This window comes from Chiloscyllium plagiosum, unplaced genomic scaffold, assembly GCF_037043375.1.
Source record: "Chiloscyllium plagiosum isolate Xiang-an unplaced genomic scaffold, Cpla_swu_hap1 HiC_scaffold_19, whole genome shotgun sequence".
Lineage (NCBI taxonomy): Eukaryota > Metazoa > Chordata > Chondrichthyes > Orectolobiformes > Hemiscylliidae > Chiloscyllium > Chiloscyllium plagiosum.
In genome coordinates this window covers 29,750,972-29,763,215 of record NW_028270157.1, presented here as the reverse complement: position 1 = coordinate 29,763,215, position 12,244 = coordinate 29,750,972, and the positions used below count along the sequence as shown (strand labels likewise).

At 38.8% G+C, this 12,244-nt stretch overlaps 1 long non-coding RNA gene across 1 annotated transcript; it reads right to left on the bottom strand.

The window, feature by feature from the left end:
• Positions 1 to 801: 801 nt before the first annotated feature.
• LOC148146747 (uncharacterized) lies at positions 802 to 7,627 on the bottom strand. The gene is made up of 3 exons (XR_015760341.1): positions 7,544 to 7,627; positions 7,186 to 7,267; positions 802 to 932 (listed from the first exon to the last, which is right to left on the bottom strand). It is a non-coding gene; the product is annotated as an uncharacterized LOC148146747 (long non-coding RNA).
• Between the last annotated feature and the right edge of the window lie 4,617 nt (positions 7,628 to 12,244).

Below are 12,244 nucleotides of genomic sequence, written 5' to 3'. Positions count from 1 at the left end.
TTACTAAATCATAACACAAACTGCAGCTATATCACACTTATACTGGTAGCCTCAGAGCTCTCCTGATTAGCTTGATGCCGTGAGACCAGCCAAACCTCAAATCCATGGAAACACAGAACCAAGGCAAATAGAATAAGGATAGAGCAATGCCATCCTCTGAGGATACCACATTCACTGTGCATAGAAGGGGCTGCATACATGCCAAGGCACAAGAAGTGGGCCACTTTTAGTAGAAGCTGACCTGAACCAGGAGACATATTAGTCTCAGGAACCTTTTGTAGAACAGGAGCAGCTAAATTACTTCTCACAACATAGTCTGTCAAGTTTTACCAAGGAGAAACAATAGAACAGAGGAAAGAACAATATGTTTAAACAGCTTGAGAAACATGATTTGAGAAACAGTAAAATGACTTATAATCAATTTGCAGTTTGCATTAAAGTAGAATGCACTCTATGTCATGCTTTATTGATGGAAATTACAGGCATTTATTCAAGAGTGTACAGACGTGCTGGTGGAGGCAATGTCATTGTGCTAATGTCACTGGACCAAATAATGCTGGGCTCAGGCTCTGATGACTCAAGTTCAAATCCCACCACAAAACCCAGCTATTTAATTCAATTAATCGTAAATGGTGCCTTTTATTGGTGCCAGCCCGATGAATTAAATCATTAATACAGTGAAAGGCATCAAGATAATGTAGTGTGATATCCTTGGAAAGAAACAAATTTGGAGAAATGTTCGTTTATTCCATTGGGGAGGGATAAATTGTGGAATGTCTAATGCAGGTCAACTTTGTTAAATAGACAAGAGCATTTAATCAGTAAGCTGTCTTCAGATTCTCCATGGAGTAATCCTTGAGGACTCGTGAGTGATTATTATTCTCGCAGCACCGTTCTTGTTGATCTGGTTCCAAAGCAGATTTTTGTCATTTCTATAAATGATTTAGATGATAGAGGAGGTATGGTTAGTAAGTTTGCAGATGACACCAAAATACGTGGTGTAGTTGACAGTGAAGAAAATAATCAGAGTACAATGGGACCTTGACCAGGTGGGCCAACAGGTCGAGGAGTCACCATTGGAGTTTAATTTAGATAAATATGAGGTGCTGCATTTTTGTAAGGCAAATCAAGGCAGGACTTAGACAATTAATGATAGGGCCCTGGGCAATGTTGCTGAACAGGGAGATGTATGGGTGCAGACGGATACTTCCATGAAAGTGGAATCACAGGTAGACAGGGTGGTGAAGAAGGTCTTTGGCATGCTTACCTTAATTGATTAGAGCATTGAGTAAAGGAGTTGGGATGCCATGCTGCGGCTGTACAGGACATTGGTGACGCCACGTTTAGAATACTGTGTTCAGTTCTGATCACCCTTCTAGAGGAAGGATGTTGTTAAAAGTGAGAGGGTGCAGAAAAGATTTACAAGGATGATGCAGGGACTGGAGGATTTGAGTTATAGGGAGAGGCAGAATAGGCTGGGGCTTTTATTCCTAGAGCATCGAAGGCTGAGGGGTGACCTGATAGAAGTTTATAAAATCATGACAGGCATGGATAGGGTGAATAGCCAAGGTCTTTTTCCAAGGGTGGGGGAGTCTAAAACTAGAGGGCATGGGTTTAAGGTGAGAGGGGAAAGATCCAGAAAGGACCTGAGGGGCACCTTTTTCACGCAAAGGGTGGTGCATGTATGGAATGAGCTGCCAGAGGAAGTGGTAGAGTAAGTTACAATTACAACATTTAAAAAGCATTTGAATGGGTATATGAACAAAAAGGGTTTCGAGGCATATGAGCCAAATGGTGGCAAATGGGACCAGGTCAGATTGGGATGTTTGGTTGACACCAATGAGTTGGACCGAAAGGTTTGTTACCATGCTGTATGAATCTTTAACTCTTCGAGACCCTCAAAGCTTCCCATAATGTCCATACCTAGATCTCTTTGAATAGTAAATTTATGCAGGGCATGGCAAGCTACAGCTATGCTGGACATATGACTAGCAGTATGCTACAAAGGTCCTGCTGATCGACTGTACAGCAAAGGTATTTGCTGAAGAAACTAATGGCCAACCTAGTAGAGGAATGTGCCTCACTGCATCACTTTTCTGTGTCACTCTTGCAACTCTTTGTGAGATCATTGTCCATGGCAGAAGGGATATGCCTGCTCACCCACAAACCATCTTTTTACATGAGTAACATCTTTTAAGAGCTCAAGGAGGACAAATGGATCCTGATAAGTTCTAATAATTACGTTTTCTTTATTAAGGAGAGATGTAATTGTTAAAATAATGATTACATTACAGTGTGGAAACAGGCCCTTCAGCCCAACAAGTCCACACCAACCTGCCGAAGCGCAACCCACCCATACCCCTACATTTACCCCTTACCTAACACTACGGGCAATTTAGCGTGACCAATTCACCTGACCTGCACATCTTTGGACTGTGGGAGGAAACCGGAGCACCCGGAGGAAACCCACGCTTTGAAGGCAGTTTATCGCAAGTGTGTGGAGGACTGCATACCAAGGAAGTCAATCCAACAGGAAACTCTGGATGAATCAGGACATACAGAACCTGCTAAAAATGAGGTGTGAGGCCTTCAGATCAGGAGACCCATTCAAATATAAGGAATCCAAGTATGACCTTCGCAGAGCCATTAAGACAGCCAAGGACCAATACCGATCCAAACTAGAGACCCAGACAGACACCTGGCGACTATGGCAAGGACTGAATGACATCACAGGTTCTAAAAAGAGACAGTGCAAGATAGCAGACGATTACACATCCCCCCCCCCAGATCGTCTCAATGTCTTCTATGCTCGTTTTGAGCAGCATTTTGGCGAAGAGATAACATCTATTCCGACAAGTCCTGATGTACTTATCCCAACAGTCGTTGCATCAGAGGTCAGATCAGTTTTCCTTCATGTGGAGCCAAGAAAAGCGATAGGACCAGATGGAGGCTGTGCACTCAGCATGCACCGATCAACTGGCAGAGGTCTTCTCGGACATCTTCAACCTGTCCCTGCAGCAGGCCATTGTCCCTGCCTGTTTCAAGTGGGCCAACATCATCCCTGTGCCTAAGAAGGCTTGTGCAGCGTGTCTCAATGACTACCACCTAGTGGCCCTAACTTCAATGATCATGAAGTGCTTTGAAAGACTGGTCATGGCATTAATCAACTCCAGCCTCCTCACTACTCTCGACCCACTCCAATTTGACTATCTGACCAACAGATCCACCTCAGATGCCATATCACTTGCCCTTCACTCCTCCCTAGAACACCTTGACACCAAGAATAGCTACGTAAGAATCCTACTCATTGACTAGAGTTCAGCCTTCAACACTATTATCCCCTTGAGACTGATTACTAAACTTAGTGATCTCGGACTAAGCCCCACTCTCTGCAACTGGATCCTCAGTCTCTTGACCCACAGGCCACAATCAGTGAAGACTGGGGACAATATTTCATCCTCACTAACGCTCAACATTGAAGCCTCTCAGGGGTGTATTGAGCCCCATACTGTACTCACCGTATACCCATGAGTGCGTCGCCAAATACCAGACTAATGCCACTTACAAGTTCGCTGATGACATCACCATAGTCGGTTGAATCTCAGATGGCGACAAAACACACTACTGGTGGGAGGTGGAAGACCTGGAAAAATGGGGCACTGAGAACAACTGAGTAACACTGAGATGTTACTCATGGCCCCCTACACATCAACAGCACAGAGGTGGAACGAGTGGAGAGTGTCAAGCACCTGAGAGTGGTCATTCACAACAAGCTTTCTTCGACTGTTCAAGTGGACGCAGTGATTACAAAGGCCCAACAACGTCTCTTCTTCCTCAAACAGCTGAGGAAATTTGGCATGACGGCGAATACCCTTGCCAACTTTTATAGGTGTGCCATCGAGAGCATTCTGTCTGGATGTATCACTACCTGGTATGGCAACGGTACCATTCAAGATCGGAGACGGTTACAGAAAGTGGTGAACTCGGCCCGGACAATCACAAAGGCCAACCTCCCATCTATGGAATCCATCTACCAGGCCTGCTGTGAAGGAATGGCCTTCAGCATTCTCAAAGATCCATCTAACCCGGGCAATGTTTTTTCTACAACCTCTACCATCGGGGAGAAGGTACAGAAGCCTGAACACACGCACCAGCTGGCTTTGAAACAGTTTCTACCTTACTGCCGATAGAATACTAAATGGACTCACAAACTCTTAACATTCGCCTGTACCTGTGTTTTTGTTTTTGCTGCTGCTTATCTAGTAACTACTTATTTATGCATCTTAACTCTGTGATCTGCCTGTATTGCTCGCAAGACAAAGCTTTTCATTGTGCTTTGGTTCACGTGACAATAAATTCAATTCAATTCAATTCAATTTAGTTGAAGGGTTTGAAGAGAGCTTGAACAGTTTAAACCTGTACTGTCTGGTGTTTAGAAAAATGAGGAGATCTAATTGAGTTAGATAAGATGCTAAAAGGGATTGACAAAATGGGACAATCTAGAGTGAGTGGTCATACTTTTAGGATAAGGGGTAGCAGATTTAAAACAGAAATGAGGAGAAATACCGTCTCTCAAAGGGTTATGATTCTGTGGAAATCACTATACCAGAGTACGGTGGATGCCAGGACATAGACTAAATTAAAGGAGGAGATAGCCAGGTTGATAATGAGTAATGGATTAATGGGGAGTGGGCAAGAAAGTAGAGTTGAGGCCGAGATGAGATCAGCCAAGATTGTATCAAATGGCAGAGCAAGCTCAAGGGGCTGAATTGCTTCTCAGTCTTTTGTCCTTATGTTCTTATAAATCTTCTTTTGATTTGGAGAATTCTTTTCATATGTTGCACAGAGTCTGGAGCCCAGCTTATTTTAACTGGTTTAATTATGATTGTTGGCATCACTTTGAATGGCAATATTTTTCCACATGTGTGCCTTTAAACTTTGTACCTCCTGGATCACAGAATCAAATGAACTTCAGAGCAGCCTTAAGATGATTATTGCCCAGTGTTCTATGTATAAATTTTGGCACAGGATAAGAATCTCTCTGGAAAAACTACTTCCTGTTTAGCTATTTTACAAAAATCTTATTCATATTATGGATAATCTTAATTTTCACTGGTAGGATGATAAGGGGAATTATGGATCAGCTATTCATTATACAGCTGTTGTCCTGTTGACTTCAATATAAAGGAAAATGATGTGTTACAGATGACCAAACAGATGCTGTACTTTTCAAGAGGACCAGTGAGGGTTAAAGTTATGTCCATGATTACAATATTGCCAAACAAATAAATGTATGAAATCATACTAGTTTAAAATTCCTGTGAATTTGGAGATCAGAAGAATTCTTACATTAGACCTTTTTGGAGTTTTGAGAATCTGTAGGAATCTGTCCAAACATCTTAAGTGTTGAATATTTGTTGGACGATATTAAATTGGATCAAATTATTAGGGGCTTCCAAGGATAAATTTCATGAAACTACAACTTTTACTGGCTCACATTTAGGATATTATGAGTGTTACAATCTGAAGTTTACTGCCAATGCCAATGGTTCAAATTTTTTATTAGTAGTTTGAGAATATATAGGAGAGATAGATTTCTTCCTATTTATTTATCCCCTTTAATTATCTGTTTTTTCAATCAATCTGGCCTATAACAAATCATGATAGGTAAATTCATGTCATTAAAGTCAACATTATTATGCGATAAATACATTACTTCAAGGATCCAACTAGTTATGTACATTGGAAAAAGCAAAGCCCGTGGAAAACTTGTTAGAAATATCAGAATGTCCCTTTACCTCTTTTGGTAAATAATATTATGGCAAAATAGATTTAATTATCAAGAAAAAATTGTCAAATATTAAATTTTTTGGTGGTTTAATTTAATGAGTTTCCATCATCACCCACGTTATTATGTAATGGTAAAAAAAAGTACCAAGCCACCCGCTAGAAGTTAAGTAATGTAAAAACACACTTGCAATGGAACATCTCAAAATATTCAAATAGCAAATATTTATATCAAATATATAAAATGTCCTTTACCTAAACAGTGGCTACAATGTGGAACTTCCCAACACACGGAATAGCTAAACTTAATAGAATAGATGCATTTGAGCGGAAATTATATGAACACATTAGAGACAAATGTTATGTTAATAGGACTAGATGAAGTGGTGTGTAAGGAGGCTTATGCAGAGCTCAAAAATGAGCATTCACCAGTTGAACTGAATTGTCTGTTGCATTGATCTAAATCCTATTTCTTTCTATGGAAAATTCCTTTATGTGCTTCTATTATGTAGATATTCTTATAACAAACAGTGCGATTAGATCTACTATTAAAAGCTTTAATATTCATGTACAATTCAGGGGTTAATTAACATCATGGAATACTTTGTGCAGCCTATACCTTACAGTACCAGTCGCTTCGGATTCATTGATGGTGAATAGAATACAATGCAAGCGCACCCTGTGATGAACGTTTGACTGTTACACTTCCCTCCCTTGCCCCACTATTATTCAGGGCTAATGGCTCAATCTAGCTCCTAATTTAGATCTTCCTTTCCAAATGTACATGGTAACAGTTGTCACAGAGTGGAGAAGACTAGGTTTAAAAAATCCTAGGTCTTGAATTTCCCATTCTCTCTGATTTTATTTCATCAAACTGTTCTACACATTGCCTTGGAAATTCTATCAGGATAGGTTTCCTTAATTTGCTGCTTCTACATCTCATTGCCACAATAATGTGGGATATGGGGCAGGACCGAAGCAGTACCAAGTTAGCACACATATGGAACCACTTTCAACAGATCTTTAATAGTATTCTTAGTATCATTCTAAATGTCAGGAATCTGCACAATGGTCATTTAGCATCTTGGAGTTACTTTCTTTCCAAAGAACAATTTGAAACTTTTATTTTAAAGTTCTGTCTCACAAAATTCTGCTTTATAACTGTGCTAAAATTAAGAGGAATTTCACCACTTCTTCTTTGATCTCTGGCATTTCACCGTCAGTATATAGGTTAACTGATACCATACTAATGGGATTACGGTATAAAATATTTTTCTGTCATTATTAACAATTGTAAAGTGCTTTCTGTATTATCTCTTCAACTTTATCCCACACCATCCATCAAAAGATTACACTGTGAATGACTAACATTTTAGGTGAGAAAGACATTCATCTTACCCATCAGACCCGTGTCCTCATGCATAGTTGTACAGTCCATATTTTAAATGGAAGGAAATTCATGTCCAATTTTCTTCTTCACCTTTAAAAGACAATTATAAAGCATTTTTATAATGTCAATTGTTGATTATATGTACAAGGAATGATTATTTTGGTAAAATTAAATTGAGCAAGTAATTTTTAAAAAAAATCATTTATAGATGCCCTTGTGAGAATTGGAACAATGGTACCTTGAGAATGGGATCTTAGAACAATAATTAATTTATCATCTCTGTGCAATATTGCAAAGTGAACAGTGATTGTTGCTTTCATACTCTTTGATCATTGTTAAAATTGACTTCACATTGCATTCACTGACCTGAGTATTAGTCTCCTTTTTTCAAATTCTTTGACAAATATGTCGCTTCAAAATCAAAGCACTTTTTCATGCTCCCTAATCTTACAAAGTATTATTATTCCGCAAATTACCAAGGACAACTGACAACATAATAAAATTAGCATTTGCCACTCCCAGTCAGATGCATAACCTACACTTGTTCCTCTTCATATTGGTGTCTGTACATATATTATTTTCAAACAGCTACTATCAGAAGTGCTGCAGAAAACAATTATACTTTGAAAGAACTTTGAACCAACAGCATTGCACCAAACATCCGATTTTACATCATGGTCTGCAAAACCAAAACATTCACACAATCAGATAAAAAAAACAGGAAATACACTCAACTGTCTGAAATGAACCTTGATTGTGTATAGATAATGCTCAAGAAGGATATATTCATGACTGCTTTCTCATCTAAAACTATTCAGTACAAGTTAAATATTAAGAATCTAAATATATGGAAAAACGTTTAGAAGCAATGCTTTGTGTAATAAAGTGTGTGGAACAAAACTATAATATAGTTTTTGAAAACAAAATGAACCACTGAAGTAAGAGAAGGTATCTCATTTGTCAAAAGTGAGTTTGCTGCCTCTGAGTGCAGGACAACATGCTTTGTAGTAAGAAGGTGATCTAATGAAATGTTGACAATTGATTTTCACATCAGGAAAGGCAGGTTCAGCAATGATTTGCAAGATTTGAACTATGCGTGTTTTAATAAAGAAAATAATTCTGCATTCTTAACAGCTAGACATAGTTTGGAATCTGCTACAGTTTCCTACTTGTGTCAAGAGTCCCAAAGAAGAAATCAATTAGCAAAGGCAGAGGCACCAGCATTCCTGTCCTGTATTCATTGATGAGTTGTTGGTGGCAGGTATTCCTGGTAACAATGGTAAATGTAATCTATAATTCTTCTGGTGTGTTGATGATATTGGTTTCTGTTGTCAGCATATTCTGAATCACCTTCTTGAAATTTGCATCTTCTTTGAAATGTAATATTTCTTACAAAAATACATCAGAAAATTCAACAATTCCGTTACTTAGAAATTCAAAGCTTTGAAGTCTTCATTTTTCAGTATTATGTGATGATTATTAATTAAATTAACTTCTGGTTGTCCTGGATGCAGAATCTTCTGTCAGAATTCTGAAAGGAAGGAGGTTTATTTGTTTCCAGATTAAAGTAATTTTCAGAAGTTTGTAGAATTTCATTAAAAGTATATGTGCCTTTTTTATGTTTTGACTTAATTTCATCAAAATGTTGTTCTGATTTGATCAGCTCTGGGTCCAATTGAATACAATTGTTATTTACTTATCCACTGTTGTTTTCATATCTAGTATGGATGCAATTCTATATCTGAAGAACAGTTTTCTTTAAGATATCAAATCCTGTGTCGATCTGGCTCATTTCTAAAATTAAACTTGCCAGCTAATTATTATTTCTCCTGCCATTTCTTCCTAATGTGATTATTTATTTTTTATTACTTTAAAGCATTTCAATTCTGCAATATCACAATGCTGCTTTATTCTCTTTGCCTGACAGGCATTTATATATGCTGTTTTAATTCCCTACTTTTACAGCTTTCAGTTCTGTAACAGCTGCATTTCTGTTTGCTGTTTACTGGAGTTGCGCTGTGATTTTGCAATTGAAATAGAGGTTCTCTGCTTAATTCTTTGGGCTAAAGGGCTCAAAATGTATGGGGGAAACAGGAACAGCATGCAGAGTTGGATGATCAGCCATGATTATATTGAATGGCAGAGCAGGCTACTCCTGTTCCTATTTCCTATGTTTCTATGATTCTCCTCATTTCAATGATTCAATGATACTCTGTGAGGAAGGATAGATATGAACATGCAGTTCTTGTTGGGACCTATTTTACAAGTTTCTTAACAAAACAGTAAATATTGTTTGTACGTAGCATTGTTTCTGTTTTTGTATTGCATGTAACAATCATTTCCATTGGAATTTATTCTTAGTTGATAGTCCTGAGTAAGACACTAACTTATCATTTCTTACTTGAAACTAGGGTCAGTTAGCTGGATAATTGATTTGCGATGCAAAGTGATGCAAACAGCATAGGTTCAATTTCTCCTTCGCAACCTCTCCCTTTGCCGAGGTGTGCTCAGGTTAAACAACCACTAGCTGTCTCTTTAATGGGAGGGCAGCTCTGTAGTCTGGTAAGACTATAGTGACTTTACCCTTACTTGAAGCTAGAGGTTATAAGTTAAAACATGCATGTGCAGCTACATTTTAAGCATTTATTATAATTTCAAATAAGACCAACAATACGTGGAGCAATTTAGAATTTGTTTCATCGACCCAATTTTTCTTCTACTCTGATCGAAAAGTAAGAATCACTGTTAAAAAGTTATAAAGCTTGATGCATGGAGAAAGGTGAGGAGACTATCGGGATTGTACAGGTATCGAACTCACACTGTTGGCATCATTGTGCTAATGGAGGTGTTTTTCGGGTTGTGGCCATATCAAAAGTAAATAATTAATCCTTCGATTGTCTCTGAGGTTCCTCTGTGACAGATGAAAATTTGAGAATGATGAATCTTGATATTTCCCCAACATTTTCTAAATTCTAACACATTATTAGTTTATGTGATTATCCAGTACTCAAAAATAATTCTCACATCATCAGAAATAATTCTATTTTTCACACTTGATGTGAAGTCCTGAATAGACTTTCCAGAGATTAATATGTTTCTGAATTCTATGCTGGTTTCTTCTTGCATCCTTGTTATATAACCAGCATTCGGGGACACTAATGACACTGCATTATCAACAGACAATTTAGCCATTAGCACTCCTGCCCATTCTGGCTCCATATACACTCTAGTATAATATTTGTCACTTAGTTTTGATTTTATTGGAACTGTTATATTGAGCTCGCATGATTCATGTATAGACTTACCATGAATTCTCCTTTCTGAGAATTAAGGATTCCAAGACTGAGTCTAAAGGCCTGTGTAAATACAAGTGATAGATGGCAGACCACTGGTGGTCCAACAAGAAGAGGTAATTGTCTTACATCACAAGAGGTAGTTTATTGTGTGGTAATAATATGTATTAATTATATTGATTTGTTAGTCATAATCATTTAAGGCAGGGAAGACACTCCTGTCACCATTGAGACCAGGCAGTAGACTGCCTGATTCTCACCGAAAGACTGTGAGACATCATCAGATTGGATAGAACCCAACACAGCTTCAACATTAACTTTTTCAGAATCATAAAACAGCAACTTCCAACCATCACTTTAATGATCACTGGCTAGACTGCGATGTGCCTGAGAAAATAAACAGTGGTTTCAAAGGGATCTGAAATAGCTGTCATGCTCTCTGTGGTTAAGCAGGGGCCTAATGCCTGTTCAAGTACAATCTTTAAACACCTCTGAGGGCCGTAAACAATAAATAGCTGGCAGATACTCAGTGTGAATGGGCATCCTTGTCTGATCTCTGTTAGAATTTCAAAACCAACATTTAGGTTTTTTTAACGTTTTCCCCAAAGTCTTTTTCTGAATATAATATGAAGGAAAATTTGATGAAGAGGCAGAAATACAAATTAGAAAACATTCAGTAAATGAATTTCTTTTTCTTGGTTTTAGAGTGAAAAATTCTACAGGAAAAGAAACAGATGTATTCCCAATTTCTGCAATTTTCTCCATTCCAAGAATATGCAAAGACCCTGAAGCATCCCAGATTTTGATTGCTCCAATGTTGGTATCAGCACCCAAGACTCAAGGTCCCAAGCTCTGGCATTCTCTCACTAAACTCTCTACTTCTCTTCTTCACTTCACTTAATGAGACACTCATTAAATCTTTGATAAAACCTTTGGTTGGCTGTCTTAATACAGCAGTATGTGATTGCAGTGCCTAATATTGCTTTATAATGTTCATTTGGGTGGCACAGGGGTTCAGTGGTTAGCACTGCTGCCTCACAGCACCAGCGACGCGGGTTTGATTCTACCCTTGGGCGACTGTCTGTGTGGAGTTTGTACATTCTTCCCGTGTCTGCGTGGGTTTCCTCCGGGTGCTCTGGTTACCTCCCACAATCCAAAGATATGCAGATTAGGTGAAATGGCAAAGATAACTTGCCCATAGTGTTCAGGGATGTATAGATTAGGTGCATTAGTCAGGAATAAATGTAGAGTAATAGGGTGGGTCACTTTCTGGAGGGTGGATTAGGCTTTTGGGCCAAATAGCCTGTTTCCACAATGTAGGGATTCTATGATTTGAAGAACTTTCGGTAATCTATAATGTTAAAGTTGCTGTATAAGTACATGTACATGTACACCCATGTAGATGCAATGTTCAAGAAGTTTCAACACACCTCTTCTTCCTCAGGCAGCTCAGGAAATTTAGCATGTCCACTAGGTCCCTCACCAACTTTTACAGATGCACCATCGAGAGCTTACTGTCCGGGTGCATAACAGCCTTGTATGGCATCTGCTCTGCCCAGGAATGTAAGAAACTACAGAAGGCTGCGTGCACAGCCCAGACCATCATGGAAGCCAAACTTCTCTCTGTGGACTCCATTTACACAGCCCATTGCCAACATCACTAAAGACCCATTGCACCCCAGCATGCTCTCCTACAGCCTCTTCTGACAGGCAGAAGATAAAGAGGCTTGAACGCTTGCACCAGCAGGTTCAGGAATAGCTTCTTCCCTGCAGT